The sequence below is a fragment of the Pleurodeles waltl genome, chromosome 1_2 (genome assembly GCF_031143425.1).
Source record: "Pleurodeles waltl isolate 20211129_DDA chromosome 1_2, aPleWal1.hap1.20221129, whole genome shotgun sequence".
Lineage (NCBI taxonomy): Eukaryota > Metazoa > Chordata > Amphibia > Caudata > Salamandridae > Pleurodeles > Pleurodeles waltl.
The window spans coordinates 355,689,876-355,702,321 of record NC_090437.1 but is presented as its reverse complement, the minus strand read 5'-3'; the positions used below and the strand labels follow the sequence as shown (position 1 = coordinate 355,702,321).

The window sequence follows — 12,446 nt, the reverse complement described above, 5'->3', positions numbered from 1 at the left end:
ATAGGGCATGAATGAAGTCAGCACAATATCAAGATTCCAGGATGGTGTTGGGGGTAGTCTGGGTAAGATGACTCTTTTAAGGCCTTCCACGAAAGCCTTGATATTTGGGATTCTGAACAGGGAAGTATGTTGTTTGTTTTGTAAATAAGCAGCTATGGCTGCAAGATGTAGATGGCTAGAAATATAAGCCAAATTTGCTTTTTGCAAGTGAAGCAAATAGCTAACAACGTGTTGGACCGAAGCTTTGAAGGCGGCGATGTGTTTGTTCTGATGATTGCATACAAAATGTTTCCATTTTGCAGCATAACATGCTCTAGTTGGAAGTCTCAGAGCTTCCTTAAGAATGTCAATACAGTCAGAAGGTAATTGTAGATAACCATCTCTATGACTTCGGGAGACATATTGCAAGGCTGATTGACTTGGGGTCTGGATGTCTGATCTGTCCTAATTCCTGTACGAAGAGATCTGGCCTGTTGAGCTTCTTAGGAGGAACCAGTGAGAGGTCTAGAAGTGTAGTGAACCATGGCTTACGTGGCCAAGTCGGAGCTACAAGGATCATGGTGAGTGATGATTGTCTGATTTTCCAAACCAGGAATGGAATGAGAGGGAAAGGTGGAAAAGTGTAAGCAAATTCCCCTAGATCACTTCATCAATAGAGCATTACCCTTAGACAGAGGGTGTGGGTACCTAGATGCTAAGCTTGGCATTTTGCATTTTCGGCTGTGGCGAAAAGGTCTATTTGAGGAGTTCTCCACTTTTGGAAGTATTTTCAAAGGACTTATGGGTGGAGTTCCTATTCGTGGACTTGTTAATGCCGCCTTCTGAGCAGGTCTGCAAAGTTATTGTCCATTCCTGTGAGATACTCTGCCACTGAGGGAATGTGGTCGTGAAGAGCCCACTTCCATATTGTCTGAGCAAGTTGTGACAGCTGGGATGACCGTCTCCCCCGTTACTACAGATAATACATAGATGTCATGTTGTCCGTCCGGACTAAGACAACTTTGTGTGACAGGTGAGGAAAGAAAACTTTCAGGGCTAGGAATACTGCCTGAAGCTTCAGATAATTGATGTGCATGGTTAGGTGACAGATCGCAGAGGCCCATCCTCAGGGGCACATCTGTGGTCGTAATGACCACATGGTCTCGAAAAGGCCGCCCTTTCAACAGGTTGGTGGTGTTCCACCATTGCAGAGAGCAGCGAGTATGGTAGTTTAACAACACTAGATCCTGAAGGTGACCCTGTGACTCAGACCACTGACGAGACAGACAATGCTGTAGGGGACACATGTGGAGTCTGACGTGAGGAACAATGGCAATATAGGATGCCATCAACCCCAAAAGGCACATGATCGTCCTGACTGTGTAAGTGTGCTTCTCCTGAAATTGGGGAAGAATAAGCTGAAAATTGTAAAAGCAGGCTGCATTGGGGTATGCTAACCCCAGCGCTGCATTGAGAACAGCTCCCAGATGTGGCTGAATCTGAAGAGGATGTAGGTGGGATTTGAGAAAGTTGATTGTGAACCCTAACTTGTGAAGCAGGTTTACTGTGGTTTGAGTGTCAGATTGACACTGCTGTAGTGTGCTGGCTTTGATGATCCAGCCGTCTAGGTAAGGAAACACGTGTATCTTTTGCCTTCTGAGATGTGCCGCAACTACAGCTAAGCAGTTTGTAAATACTCGGGGAGTGGTCGTGACCCCAAAAGGTAGGACTCTGAATTGATCATCTTTTCCTGCAACCTCAAACCTTAGGTATTTCGGGTGTGCAAGATGGATGGGGATATGGAAGTAGGTGTCCTTTAATGAAGTTGCCTTGATGAAAAAGTAGAACAACATCTTGAAGAGTAACCATGTGACAACGTTCTGAGAGAATGCAATGTTTTAAAGGTCTGAGATCCAAAATACGTCTGAGCGATTCTTTTTGGGGATCAGGGAGTATCGGGAGTATACTAATTATTCCTGGTATTGTGACTGTACAGGCTCTATGGCACCGGGAAGGAGCAGTGATTGCACCTCTTCCTTCAGAAGGGTGAGATGATCGTGAAATAACTTGTGAGAACGAGAGGGAATGTTTGGAGGTGTGGAAGTGAGTGCCAGACAACCATGTTGGATAATGGAGAGGACCCACAGGTCCGATGTTGTGTGTCCATTGTGTATGATAACCCTGAAGTTGTCCCCCTAGAGGTGTGGTGTGCGGTTTGGGGAGATGTATTTAGTCAGTTCTTAGCTGATGAGGAAGAGGCCTTGGCCTCTGCTGTTGCCTCTATAGGCTCCTCTGAAAAAAAAACTCGAGGGTAAGAGGTTGAAGGCTGCCTTGTTTGGGAGGTAGATGGTTCAGAGGTTGTTGCATTATAATCACTTCAAAATCCTCTAAATGTAGGGCGACGAAAACTGCCTGTATGTGCCTGAGACTGAAGAGCAACCATGGCCTTCGCGGTGTCAATCTTTTTTAATCTTCTCAAGTGTGGAGTCCACCTGAGGGCCAAAAGGATGCTCCTTGTCAAAGGGCATGTTGAGTAGCGCTTGTAGTCCTTTGGCTTGAAGCCGAAGCATCTAAGCCATGCATGTCTCCTTAGCAATATACTAGTGGTTAACCCAGTTGCAGTTGTGTCTGTGGCATCTAATGCAGAGTATGTAATTGTTTGAGATTGCTTGCCCTTCTGACACAATCTGCTGACCACATTTATGGTGCTCATCTGGGAGATATTAGAGGTGCTCCTCCATCTCATCCCAGTGAGCCCAGTCATACCTTGGAAGTTAGGCCTGGAAGTGGCAGTAAGCCACTGATTTGCTGCTTGTGTAGTAACTCTTGCCTGCCGCATCAAGCCTTTTGCTCTCCTTGTCTGGTGGAAGAGAGTCCCTTGTCGCCTGACTGTTCGCTTGCTTGCTTCCTTGCAGTGGTAGTCAATATTGAATGTGGTGGGACCTGATACCTCATATATAGTAGATCTGAAGGGGCAGGGTTATACTTTTTGTTCACCCTAGGATTAATATTTCGAAAGCAGACTGGCTTTTTAAAGATGTTATCAACATGACGAATCATGCCCAGGAGCACAGGAAGGAACTGAATGTCTATGCATAGTGGTCAAAGTATCAGACAGAAAATCTTGTTCTATTGTTCTCTGTGTAGTTAAACATTATGAAAGGAAGCTGCCCTTGCTATGACTTCGGGTAGAAAGTAATAACCTCTGGAGGGGAGGGTTGTGCAGAATATAAATTTGGGTCTGTACTGATCATGGGATCAGGTTGTATGTATTCCCTGGGTCAGGATCATGACATGAACCACCCAAATATTTCCCTGTAAATAAAGGTGAGCCCTGAGGGGTGAGGTCTCGTGCTGTAGGAGAGGCAGGAGAAAGAGGAAGGTAAAGGGGTGGAAAATAAATAGGAATTGAAGGTGGAGAGAAAGGAGTGTCAGGAGAAGGTAGGAAAAGCCTAGTCGAAGAATTGGTTGCTTTGTCCTTAGAGGCCTTATTTATTTTTTATTTTTTTAAGAGGTGGTTAAATGTCCAAGTCCACTTAGAATAATAACTTCCTCTTAAAGGGGACAGGATGAGAAGCAACAATACACCCTGTCCCTTCCTGAATGTGGAGGCAGCACTGTGTAGAGTCCATAGTTGCTAATATCAACTCCATTGAAAATGGTGTCGTAGAGGACAGACTTGAGTCCATGTGCTCTGAAGGATTGGTTTCCTGTGTTTTAGGTACCAACTGTTTTGGTTGGTGGGCCTTTTTCAGTGCCGAAGCTACAGTGGAGCTGGTTTGGCTCGGAGCCGATGTGCTTGTTGCTGAAGGTTTGGTGGAAGTTGTTCGGACTGAAGTGGAGGAGGTCCCTGCTGTAGACAAGGTTACAGTCTTGTTTGCTTACGAAGCCGAGCCGAGGTGCGGGGCAAAGGAAATGGATTTCCAAGACCGTCCACGGCCTGGTGGCAGTCGGGTCCAGTGACCTCTGTAAGGGTTTTTTTGTTTTTGATTTTTAAAAGGAGTTTTGGTACAGACAGGAGGGGTCACAGTCCTCATTGCTGCGCCAACGTCACCTTGTGGTTCTCAATGTCCGACTGAATGTCGGAGTCTGAATCTTGACTGAAGAAAAGCTCTTCTTGTTCGGGCTCCTCCTGTGCGTACTCTTACCTAAAGATATCTGTGGTGTCTTCTGGGGATTGCCATCTCTAGCCTATGCACTCTTTGATCTCGAAGGGTCTTCTTTGCTTCGAAGGATCTACAAACATTGCATGTAGCCTCATGGTGATCGGGAGAGAGGCACAGATTACACACCTGATGATGATCAGTTTGGGGGAATTTGGAGTGGCACCAATGGAAGAAACAAAATGGTGTCTTCCATCACTTCGACATTCTCTTTGGTGCTGCGTGAAGGAAGGCCGGAAACTGGACGAGGCCGGCCCCAAAGGGCACACAGTAGGTCCTGGACCCAATGAATTGTAAAGTATGAATGCAAAAGGTGGAGAATCGTGATCGGAAAAATAATACCATTGAAATAAAAGAAGTCAAGTTTCAGACCGGAGCAAGACAAAGAGTGAAGAAATACATGTCGGAATCTGACGGTGGAAAGAAAACAATCTAATGAAGGACTCTATGCCCATGCACAGTTTAACCAAAAAGGAGCAATCACTCAATCTTATGACTCGGAAATACTTCTTCGAAGAAAAACAACTTGCAACACTTCAAACCCAACACTAAATGGCAGGAGAATGCAGAGCATGTGTATCTACAACCACACATGCCATCATTTACATATATGTAAATATTATATGGAATCCCAGCCAATCATATCTCATCTTGTGTATAATCCCACCACAGACTCGGTTTTTGGAGTGTTTCCTCTGCATGCCTCTTACTTTGTAGAGGGGTTATTCTGTTTTGGCAAAGAAGCTCATTCCAATTCACCCAAAATGTGAACATTTTCATCTCATCAATGGCATGCAAGGTTTCTCTTGTCTACTAATAGGTACTCAATTACTAGTGGGTAGGACCATGTGAAGTATGAGCCTAGGGAGGATTTACATCTTTGGCAATGAATGTCATTCACCCTCTCCATCACCAACAGCATTTTCTGGATTATAATATTTGTGAAGAATAATTGAGAAAGAACCTGGCGAAATGGTGAGAATCTTACATGGGGATGGGAGAATAAATGATTAATGAGTGATCTGTAAAGCCAAGAGATGCCATTCTCATTGTTTCTCAGGGTGTCCACAATTAGCTTCACTTCAGAGGATAAAGCTCTGGCAACATGAGTAGCTTTTTGTCATAGCTTTCTAAGGTGAGCCTAAGTTGAAAGTAACAGAAAAAATGGGTTTTGTGCAGTTGAAATATGTCATCAGGTCCTAAAGAATCTCCTGTGGTCACAATGCCAGACATCAGAGATTCAAAATCACAATCATGTTGGATTGGGCCTTTTTAATCACGGGCACATTTCATTTCACAGAACGGGAGGTGGGAGTGTCAATGAGGAATCTGTGATTAGAGAGAGTACCCACTTGAAAAACTGTTAACAAAGGTAACTAACTGGTTACTCTCATAGATACTTCTATTGCAAATGTCTCACCTTGTGAAGGGATAACAAAGCAGTAGTTCCGACAGCGATGGGCCTGCACAATGGCTCAGAACAAAAAGCCCTGCAGGAACGAACAGGCAAAGTGTCCCTATTGAAAGACTTGGTTGTAAAGGCAGTAGTGTTTGCTAGGCATGTGGCGGTTGCAGTTTGACAGATATCCAAGACATGCACTGCATGTGCCAAAGTAGTGGTAGCAGCCTTCGCCCTTGGTGGATGAGCCCTGAAGCCCTCCAGAGGCTGTTTCTTAGCCACTGTATAGTAGAATTTGAGGCCGAGGACTATCTACCTTGAAATATTATTTTCAGTACTGCCTAGCCCTTCTTTGCTCCTGCGAACCCCAAAAATATCTGATTGTCCACCAGATGGTCCATTATACAATCAATGCAAAAGCTTAACGCTCTTTTGGAATCCAAATTATGGAGTATTTATTCCTCTTTGATGGATGAGATGTAGCAATAAATGATGGAAGGGCGATGGATTGCCTGACAGGAAAAGGCGTCACAACCTTGGGCAGAAATGCCGCCCTACTCTGCAGCTCCAGTTCATCCAAAAAAATAGGTGGTATATGGCTGCTGGGCAGAGTGTGCCTGCAAATCACTCATGCAAAAAGCTCATGTATTTGCTATAAAGAAGACTTTAAAAAAAAAAACAAAAAAAAACAAAAAAAAGAGGCAGGACTGTTCATTGTTTCAAATGGGTACAGAGCATGTATAAAACTACCAGGTTAAGGTCCCACTGCAGCATCACAGATGGTTTGGGTGGAAACGAGTTTTCTAATAAAGGTTAGCTCACATCACAATAGGCGATTCAAACAAGAATGGATGAGACAATATTTTAAAGTGGCCACAGCAAGTCCTTGCTGCACTAAAGATAGCAGAAATAGTAATACATCCAAAATGGTTTGGCTTGCAACGGTTCTCTGACGAGAAGTACACCAAGCCACAACCTTCTTCCAACATCAGTATGGATGGGTTTTATGGCCACCAAGATGACATACAATACCTTGGGAGGGAGGTCCAAAAAGTCAAATATCGTCATTCAGTCTCCATATATGGAGATGTGGATTACCAAGGGCTGATTTAAGACTGCTCTGCTGCTGTAACAGAAGATTCTTCCAAAGGGGCAGCCTGATCGGGGACCAGATGCTTATGTCCAGAGATTCTGTGTATCACACTCTCCTGGCCCACTTTGGAATCACTGAAAGCGCACCACCTTCTTGATCTTCTTCAGAACTCCTACAGGAAGGCAAAGAGGGGTCCAGAGGTTCCACCCTGTCGTCTTGGGTACTACCTTGCGCAAAAATGTAAACACAACACATTCTTTTGGTTACAAAGTGATCGGGGCAGGATTCTCCCCATTGCTGGTAACTGCCCTGTGCCACCTCAGGTTTTAACAGCCATTCGTGATCTACCAAGTAGTGGAGAGACTGATTTAGTCTGCCCTGACGTTCAAAGATCATGCCTAATGGCTGACTACCAGGGAAATGCCCAACGACTCAGGCAGTTTGTGAGGAAATGGGGAGCATTATTTGGTGCGTTTGTGCAACCTCCAGTAAAATACACTTACCACCCCATTTAGAACCAGCAGGTTTCGGTTTTCAAACCCTGAGCTCGACCTTGGGTAGCTGTGCCTCTGAGCAATCAGGTTTACACAAAGGAACAAGTGTAAAACATTTAAACAACACAAAAACAATTGAATAAGAAATTTAACACCAATTTGTAACAAGCATTTCCAATGTAATAGGTCTCGCATATTTCAAAAAAGTAATCATCATTTGATAACAGCGCCCACAAGCAAAAACAAAAGAAAACATGAAAAGAAACTGAGAAAAAGACGATTTGGCAAAATTAAATAAAGTTAGCTTTCAAAAATAAAAACTTTGCAATTTTGTGCCTGTTAGCCACGTTTTTGCCAGTCACAAGCCTTCTGTTTGTGGGGCACTGAAGTAAAAAAACCAAAAAACAAAAAAAACAAAAAAAACAAATAGTACCTCGATCACGTCCGGAGCAGCAGAGGGGCACTAATTAAGTTGCATCAGTTGGTGCTCAATCCCTGCTCCACACAGAACTGGAAGTAATGCCAGGCGTGCCAAGACAAATTAGGAGGCTGTAAAGAAGAGTGCCATGCAAACCAACAAATGGTGAGCAACAGGTGGGCTCCAAGCTCTGTAATGAACACAACAGAGTCTCGCAAGAAAGACGCATACGCTAGCGCATGCACTCACAGGCTCGACCCTGAAAATAGACTGTATTTTTATGAATTTTTAGACACCAAAATGAAAAGGCTCCACCGGAGTGTTCAGAAGATACATAATTTAAAAGGTATAGGGAATAGACAACTGCAAACCAGAATTGGCAAATCAAACTAATTTAACAGTTAGAATCTTTTTCTCTGCCTAGGAGATCTGCCAGTTGACACCAAGTCTCTTGCTTCAACTTGACTTTAGAGACTACTTTTACATGAGCAGGACATAGCAGGCAGAGTCTCTTCTCCTTTGCTAGCCAGCAGGTTCAGCAGGTGCAGTCCATGCCCGTTCAGCCTTTCTTGGCAGGGTCATTCGTGCAGTAGGGCGGTCCTCTACTCCACTACATCAAGATCTGAGTTGTGGGTGCCAGGAGTGCCCTTTTTATGTCCAGAAAAGACCCTCAGGGTGGGCACTGTCAGCGCCAATGGGCTTCTAGGTTCCCTCTCTCCTGGTTACCACTTGCTGTGAAGTGTGGCATCTGGCTATCTCAGAATTCTCTTTCTGCCAACTCCCAACATGGCAGAACCCTTCAACTGCCATATAGATCTCATTAGTCGAACACAGAGGAATGGCTACCAAGGGGGGACACTCTTGAAAAAGCAGTCTGGCAAATGGTTTCCCCTCTCCTGTCCAAGTGCCAGCCAGTCTACCTAAAGAATAAAGATTTTCTAATTTTTTGCACATCAATGGTAGCTTCTCCTTTGAGGCGCACCTTTTGGGCAAACACCCATGTTGTTTCCTGTCAGGGAGAGTTAATACCTCTCTCCCACAGAGGCTGCTCCTGTCTTCTTTCCTTAGAGTCATGAGCACGTCTCCCCAAGAGTGCAGAAAGCTGTTTCAGGAGAGCCCCCCTGTCCAATAATGGTTGGACTCAGGGGTTTTAAGGCAACAAAGTGACACCTTTGTAGCAGTTGTACACCGCAAACAAGTTACATTAATTTCCAAACTGGGCATTAAGTCGCCCCTCCTCCCCTTTCCACCCCCAAAACACAGCAACAATGCATCCGTCATGACAATCAACTCTGAGTGGGAAAGCGCGAAGGTCTGCCTCCAGTACAATTGAAATCGAGCAGTACCACTGTAGATCAGTTGCGGTCTCCTTTGAAAACTGAATGGAATCCGACAGGTTTACTTGTTACTGAGACTTCAGTGCTTCACATGTTCTAACTGGTGTGTTCCACAAGCAGTATGCAGGAGGCGAGAATGCCAAGAAGCCCTAGGAGGTGCTCTGAGACCCCGGACAGAGACTGAAACATCAGGATCGTAGCACGATTGTCCTGGACTAACTGAGCTGGTGGAAGGCTCGAGAAAGCATCATATCTAGAACAGCACCGATGAATGGAAGCCTCCAGGAAGGAGTCCGGTGTGACTTTGGCATACTGATTGAGGACCCCAAGGAAGTGAGAAGGTTCTCAGTCATCAGAAGGTAATCTACAGCAGACTGCAGCAAACCAACCTTTAGCAGCCAGCTGTCGAGGTATGGGAAGACTGGTATCCCAAATTCCCAAGATGTTCTGTGAATACCTCCATCACTTTTGTGAATACTAAACGGACACTGATGAGGTTGAAAGGAAGCAAAGAAAACTGATAATGCTCTTACCCCACAGACCACAGGTAATTTCTGTGTGACTGTAGGATGTAGATATGAAAATCTGTCCTGTAAACCCAACGCCACCATCCTGTCACCTGAATATAGGGCAGACAGAACTTCGACCAGTATGAGCACCCTTAGTAAGGACTTCAGAGGGTGAAGATCTAAAATAAGATAAAGGCCTCCATCCTTTTTCAACACCAGGAAATAATGGGAATAGCATTCAGCCCTTATTTCTGATGACAGGTCCTCTATGGCGCCTTTTATCAAAACAGCCTAAACTTCTTGCTGGAGGATGGATAAAAGGTCCCCTGAAAGAATATCTGTAATGTGAGGAATATATGGCAAATTAGCTAGGAATAGTAAGGCATTCCTTTGTAGGATAATCTGAAGCACCCACTGATTGCATATGATGTGCCACCATCCTTTGGAAAAAGGTATCCTGCCTCCCACAGGATGGCCATGCACCAACATCGGCATATACAAATTAACTTTCCTCAGAAGAATGTGCCTATGGCTTTGAATATAGTTTTGAGGAGAGAATAATCTTTATGTGAAGTACATCTGACATTCAGAATCTGCAAAAGATATTCAGAAGGGCACTTAAATAAGTATATCAAGCAGGAAGCTGGAAAGAATCAAGCAGCAGACATAAAGAGAAACAAACTATTCTCTCCCACATATGCAGTATTCCGGTGCAGCAACTAAAGTGCCTGAGGAAATCAACAAGAAAGTAGGTCTCAGCTTCACAAGGTGTGCCAACACCTGTCAAGTTCTTCTGTCAGTAGACGTGAGAGAAAATGAACATGACCGGGGTCTGTCCCATCTTTTAACAGGCCATGCAGAATGCAGACATGTTTTAAGACATTTAGGGGAGAGGCCTCATGAGAAAAGGAGTCCTGGATGTGGCACAGAGAGAAGAATTATGTTGCAGGATCATAGAAGCTCATCATTATGCAGGTAAGAGATGGAGCTTATGCTTTTTTTATTTTTAGCTCTTATTCGTGTGGCTCCCAGTCCAAAAGTATTGGACTTGATCAGTTCACAACCTTTCCACCTAGAGCCATTATAGATGACAAACTATGTAGTAGTGAGTTGTAAACAACAGTGTCAAATGCCAAAGAGAGGTCTAGTAGCACCACCAGAAAGCAACACAATTTAGGTCTACTTTACTTTGGCGATCAATAAAACAAACCTGACTCTGCCAAGGGGTAATGCTCCTCCCACCAGTCACAACACAAAGTCTTTCTGCCTTCAGAAGGATAGACTAGGGGAGTGTACCCCCAATCTGTCCTCTGATCAGAGCAGAAAGCCCACTAGACACGAGCATTTGATTATTTTATTGGCTGGCATTGGCTCTCCCCTACCACCCAATTCCTCAGGCCCCAGATAGTCACTTTGTCCCCTGGCCAGTATGAATTGTGGATTTACCCCTCAATTTGTACCAAAACGGGGGCATAAAGCTGACAAGACAATAGGGATATGAAAGGAAGGTGTGAATCATCTGGAGTGCCAGTCTAATCTGGCATTTTGGCAGCCCTAACCCAGAACTAAAAGTCTTTCTGTCCCCCGATGAAGCAATATGTCTGAATCAGAAGGTACTGGAGAGAAAGATCACTCAACACAAAGGATGAAGATTTATTTTTCTTCAAACAAATGAGGTACAGTGATGGCCCTTCAGAATTTGCTCCTCCCCAACCCCCTGCCCCCATTCTTTAGGCCCCAGATACTCCCTCCGCCCCTCGGGGGCTGACTATGAGGTTACCCTAACATTTGCTTGCCACAGACGGATAATAGGGGATAGATAAAAATAAATAAATAAATAAATAAATAGGAAAAAAAAAAGAATAAAAAAGGAATTGGGGTACAACTCATCTGTCGTATGCTTACCCCCAAACCTGATTTTGCTTAGAATGTAGAGAAATGCTGTGAAAAGAATTTCTCAAATATCCTAACGGCTAAGGCACATATTACTTCCACAGACTATTTCATTACATGATCAACCGAATGATTATTGTGGGCAAAACTGTGGTAAAATCTGACATGAAGCAATCTTGAACGGCTGTCCTTTTCAATTTACCAAACTCAGTTTTCTTTTGCACTTTTTTTTTCTCAGAGAGACTCTACACATCAAAAGGCTAATTAAAGAAAATCTATTATTCAGTGGCACAATGACTCCAAGGTTGGCTTCTTAAAACAAATGTCCTTGGATTGTGATATTTTTCATGACATTTTAAAAGAACTATGATAAGAGATTGAACAGATTCCTTCCTAACAAAATAAGTATCCATGAATCTATTGATTAAAATACTACCTTTACACCTGAAATGTTTTTATTTCCTGGTTTCAACTAAGATTAAACCAGTAACAATCTAATAAGAGTATTAAAATCAAGGTCCTGGATTTAGCTTTTTCATCTGGGGAGCACATGTTTTGCTTACAAACAAAACAAACATTAAATTCATATGAACAAATTTTGGGGCGCGATTAATACTTCAGTCACAAGATAATTACTCCATTTAAGAACATCTATTTTGCAATAATTTACTAGTTAGCTTTACTATAATCTCTATGTAAACCATAATTTATTATATATTCCTACAAAATTCATATCGGATCTGTGAACAAATTGAGTCAGAGGCAACAATAATATTATTTCTGTAATGGATGATATCAATATTTACATTACCTTTACTGTGGGGTGGAAGATGGATTAATTAATCATGAATTATTATGATCAATGTATTATTATAAGGGTCATATTCAATAAATATATTGCATGTATGTATTTTACATGGTGGATGAAATCTTATACAAGCGTTTTGCTAAATTGCTAAAATACAGTTTGAAAACGGGAAGGCTGCAATTCAACAGCAGGATTCCTTTTGATAAAAAAACAAAAACAAATCTTTCCTAGCATTGAATGGCTACAGAACATTTTTAGAACTTTCGTAAATCAAATTTACGGACTAGATGACCTTCAAAAGACAAACGTCTGATAGTCCATTTTAAGACAGATAGGCAAACAATTCAAAATGC

At 43.2% G+C, this 12,446-nt stretch overlaps 1 protein-coding gene across 3 annotated transcripts in view; it reads right to left on the bottom strand.

Moving 5' to 3' along the window:
- Positions 1-12,446, bottom strand: part of ACO1 (aconitase 1) — a 616,249-nt gene that overhangs the window by 190,949 nt on the left and 412,854 nt on the right. The gene's annotated exons all lie outside the window — the stretch shown is intronic.